Source organism: Engraulis encrasicolus, chromosome 5, assembly GCF_034702125.1.
Source record: "Engraulis encrasicolus isolate BLACKSEA-1 chromosome 5, IST_EnEncr_1.0, whole genome shotgun sequence".
In the NCBI taxonomy this organism is placed as follows: domain Eukaryota; kingdom Metazoa; phylum Chordata; class Actinopteri; order Clupeiformes; family Engraulidae; genus Engraulis; species Engraulis encrasicolus.
In genome coordinates this window covers 25,130,446-25,135,445 of record NC_085861.1, presented here as the reverse complement: position 1 = coordinate 25,135,445, position 5,000 = coordinate 25,130,446, and the positions used below count along the sequence as shown (strand labels likewise).

The 5,000-nt window shown below is 50.0% G+C and overlaps 1 protein-coding gene across 1 annotated transcript in view; it reads left to right on the top strand.

The window, feature by feature from the left end:
* Window positions 1-5,000, top strand: part of csmd3a (CUB and Sushi multiple domains 3a) — a 393,918-nt gene that overhangs the window by 132,373 nt on the left and 256,545 nt on the right. The window lies entirely within an intron of this gene.

Below are 5,000 nucleotides of genomic sequence, written 5' to 3'. Positions count from 1 at the left end.
ACATCCATACCGTATGCACAACCAACGCAACCAACCATTCAGTCCGTATATGCACAACCATGCAACCCAATCCACCCAAGCCACCACCAGCTGCCCTGTCACAAATTCTTGCCATTGCAGATTTATTGACATGTCGTTACCATGTTATTACCACATTATTGCTATTACTATTGCCACGCTAGCAACATTCTGTTAGCATTTTTTTTTTTTCACCACGGAGGGGGGGTGGGGGGTGGTGGGATCATCGGGAGGAGTGTTGCCAGGGGTACCAATCAGTGCAGGATCTTCTGTTGCCTCCAGATGCCTGGTGAAGCTTTCATGCACACAACCGACCAACCAAACTACCCTACATGCCGTGCACAGTCACCATCGGCTACCTTACTAGCATCACTCCTTCTTATCTCCTGCATAGAGCCATTCTTATGTGCACAACAGCTCCCAGCCCCCATAGGACACATAGCTGCCATGTCTACACCGCAGCCGGCTAATCCGTTGGATTTAAGTCCTATGTGGGTGCCTCCTAATTGGGCCTTGTTAAGACAGCCTGTACAGCTTCTTCCTCTGAACAGACACACACAGACAAAAGGGAAAGCTGTTTTTTGTTTGTTTCTCTCTCTCTCTCTCTCTCTCTCTCTCTCTCTCTCTCTCTCTCTCTCTCTCTCTCACTCTCTCTTTTGCACTTTTGCATAATTCACAGGCATTTCAGCTCTTAGGTCGCTTTGGTTTTTATGCCTCAGGTGGGTGGAGGTGGTACTAGGAAACCTAATATGCGAACGTATTTACGCATCCAAACAAGGTTTGTTTGTATTTTTTTAGCCTTGCAAATAGTAGGATGCGTTGAATTTTAAGGGGAGGGTGTGGGAGAGCAGGGAGTGGGTGTTCATGCGCACGCCAGACAAATATGAGTCACCCAACAGCCACTGGATCTTCATACGCGCAAAGAGCGGCCTGCCAAGCAAGCAAGCAAGCAAGCACCATTTTTTAATTCTTCTCTTCTGTTTTTTTTTCCCCTTGTGTGCGCTCTCCTCGGTTGCAATCCTTTCTTTTTCAGGGAAGATGATGTGCTGATGAATGCACTTTTTAACACTGGAAGGCAGAGGCAGCCACGGGTCAAAGGAAGTTTATGCGTGATGTGAAATTCGCCAGCCACCCAATGAATTGTTTCGTTTTTTGAACAAATACCTCCCGGTATCTGGCAAATTACCAGTCTCCTCACCTGGCATGGGCTCTTCAGGTTTTTTTGTTGGTTTGTTTTTGTCTTTTTTCAGCCTTTTTGCCGCATACACACACACTATTACAATTCAGTCCCTCTCTCTATCTCTCCCTCTCTCTGCATTTTTTTTACCCTAGACACCAATTGATTTTTGGTGAAATTCCGAATTGGCAGATTATGTGCCATCAACAGCGATGCTTGAACTGTTGCCCGTCTAGCGCTACAGTCGACACCTCACAACTGGCCACCACCACCACCACCGCCACAGCTGTTTGTTTTGTCTGTCTCGGTCTGTGTGTGGGTCTTCTGGCAGGGGTTTTTTTTTATGCAGTCACACACAGTGTGTGTGTGTGTGTTTACTCACACCTGTTCCCCTAATATAAAATGCAGTGAAAACATCAGTGGCCATAAGTGTGCTTTCCCTAAAGAGCTTTGCTCGGATATGTGCAGGTGCAAAGGATAGCAGAGCAGAGGAGAGGAGAGGAGAGGAGAGGAGAGGAGAGGAGAGGAGAGGAGAGGAGAGGAGAGCAGAGCAGAGCAGAGGAGAGGAGAGGAGAGGAGAGGAGAGGAGAGGAGAGCAGAGGAGAGCAGAGGACAAGAGAGGAGAGGAGACGAGAGGAGAGCAGAGCAGGAGAGCAGAGGAGAGGAGAGGAGAGGAGAGGAGAGGAGAGGAGAGGAGAGGAGAGGAGAGGAGAGGAGAGGAGAGGAGAGGAGAGGAGAAGAGAGCAGAGTAGAGTAGAGCAGAGGACAAGAGAGGAGAGGAGAGGGGAGCAAAGGAGAGGAGAGGAGAGGAGACGAGAGGAGAGCAGAGCAGGAGAGCAGAGGAGAGGAGAGGAGAGGAGAGCATATCAGGCTGGCGGTGTTGCTGGAACACACCTCTTACACCACTGGGAGCCTCGCTCCAGGCTATCGCAGCTACGATAGCACTACCTTCCGGGAATAGCGGACACACATCTTTTTTTCCTTTTCATGTTTTTTTCCCTTCTTGGTCTACTTTCATTTTCTCAAGTCAACTTTTTCTATTCTGTGGATGAGTGGATGCATGGTTGGCCGGGGCGAGTTAAATATTTAAGTGATATTTAAGATGCACACACACACGAACATGCATGGGCACACGCACGTGCACATGTACACACACAGGCACAGGCACACGCACACGCACACACAAACAGTTTTGAACGTGTGTGGCATTGGCTTCCTGCTGTGCCTCCAGCAAAGGAGAAGAGGAGGGTGAGATGAAGCTGCTGGCTTGCTCATCATCAACATTTTGGAAATTAATTATTGATGGGCCAGGTGGAGAGGAGAGGAGAGGAGAGGAGAGGAGAGGGGAGGAGAGGAGAGGAGAGGAGCGGAGAGGGGAGGAGAGGAGAGGAGAGGAGAGGAGAGGAGAGGAGAGGGGAGGAGATGGGAAGGGAGGAGAGGAGAGGAGAGGGGAAGGGAGGAGAGGAGAGGAGAGGAGAGGGGAGGGGAGGAGATGGGAAGGGAGGAGAGGAGAGGAGAGGAGATGGGAAGGGAGGAGAGGAGATGAGAGGAGAGGAGAGGAGAGGGGAGGAGATGGGAAGGGAGGAGAGGAGAGGAGAGGGGAAGGGAGGAGAGGAGAGGAGAGGAGAGGAGAGGAGAGGAGATGGGAAGGGAGGAGAGGAGATGGGAAGGGAGGAGAGGAGAGGAGAGGGGAAGGGAGGAGAGGAGAGGAGAGGAGAGGAGAGGGGAAGGGAGGAGAGGAGAAGAGAGGAGAGGAGAGGGGAGGAGAGGAGAGGAGAGGAGAGGAGAGGGGAGGAGAGGAGAGGAGAGGAGAGGAGAGGAGAGGAGAGGAGAGGAGAGGAGAGGAGAGGAGAGGAGAGGAGAGGAGTCCACACTATGCAGCGCCCATGCAGACACAAGAGATAAACTTGATAAACTTGACTTTGAGCATGTACACAGTGCCCGTGCTTTACTATAGGAGATGAAAGCGAAGTCAAGCAAAGAAGTGAAGCAAAGAAGTGAAAGCCCAACTGGAGAGCTCCAACTCCCATTGTCATTATGACACAGCACTCCACACTGCACACAACGAAATTGCATTTATGCCTCACCCATGCAAGGGGGCAGCCCACAATGGCGCCCGAAGGGAGCAGTGCGGCGGGACGGTACCATTACTCCCCCCACCAACCTGGCGGGTCGGGAGTCCACCGGCAACCTTTGACCTTTTAGTCTGACGCCCTAACCGCTTGACCATGACTGCCCTCCACTGAGATGTGGAGACAGCCAAACTCCACCACAGTACAAATAAAATAAACTTGACCGTAACCACCATGCATTATGGCGGCATATTGTAGAAGATGTGGAGAGAGCCGCACCACAGACCTGCCAGACTGAAGTCCGGCCATGCATATGCCCCCCTTTTTCATTTTACCCTTCCCGTCTAGCTTTTTGGTCGGCTGGCATCATTGTTATTAATGTTTAATGCGCTGTGCAGATCAAATAAACTTGACTAGTATCCACACAGTACCCTTGCAGGCATACAGTAGGAGAGCCAACCACACCACTACAGACACGCCAGACTATAATCCACCCACCCATACCCTCTGGATGTTCCCTTTCTAGTTTTATCTGTGCCGTCCAGCGTTTTTTGCCAGTGTCAGTATTCGTTTTTAAAACACTGTACACATAAACTAAACTTTCCATCAACACAGCAGCCATGCTGATAGACCACAGGAGATGTGGAGAGAGACAAGCTGCACCACACACACGCCAAGACTGAAGTCCACCTGTGCATACAGTATGTCCCCCTTCTGGATTTACCTTTCACGGCCAAGCACACCCAGCTGTCATTATGCAAAATAAAATAAACTTGACCATTCACACAGCCCCCGTGCTGACATACAGTGCTATACTAAAATGTCCACCCATGCATACTGTACTGTACTGTATGTCCACCTTCTCGTTTTACCTTTCCTGTCCAGCACTTTAGTTGGCTGTCATTGCTTGTTTTTAAAGTGCTGTGCAAGTACAATAAACTTGACCATCCACTCACCTCCCATGCTGATATAGCCTACCATAGGAGATGTGGAGGGAGCCACAGACACGCCAGACTGAAGTCCACCCGGCCGTGCATATGTCCCCCGCCTTCTCGCTTTATCTTCTCTGTCCAGAGGTTTGGCCGGCTGTCAGTTATTGTTAAGCTTTTACAAGGTGCTGTACAAATAAACTTGACTTGTCCATCCACACAGTGCCCATGCAGGACACAGGAGATGTGGAGCCAGCCAAGCCCCACAGCAGACACAGCAGGACACAGCCTGCCAATCCCCACTGCAGAAACAGTAGGCTCCACCCACCCATGTACCCCCCCCCCCTACTCTCCTTTTACAGTACCTTTCCCATCAAGTCATTAGTTTTGAAATAAACTTGACCATCAAAACAATGCCCATGCTGATATACTTTGGAGGAGAATGTGGAGAGAGCCACGCTAGACTGCTAGACACACCAGTAAATGCCAGTCACGCTAGACTAGCCAGACTGAAGACCACCCATCCATATGTCCCCTTTCCCTTTCCATCTCACTATCTTTCAACCATATCCAGCCTGATAACACTTCAAACCCACCCTGGCGTCACTTCAATGGTATACATGCACATGTCCCCATCAGGGCTTTACATTAACGTTTTTGCTTACTGGACGGCCACCATGGCTAGTGGTTTTCCCAGCCACTCGGGATTTCTACAAGCTGTTTTTGCTCACAGCTGTTTTCCTTACTATGCTAATTCAAGAGGATTAGTGATGAATCCATAATTTCTGAATGCAAATCAGACAC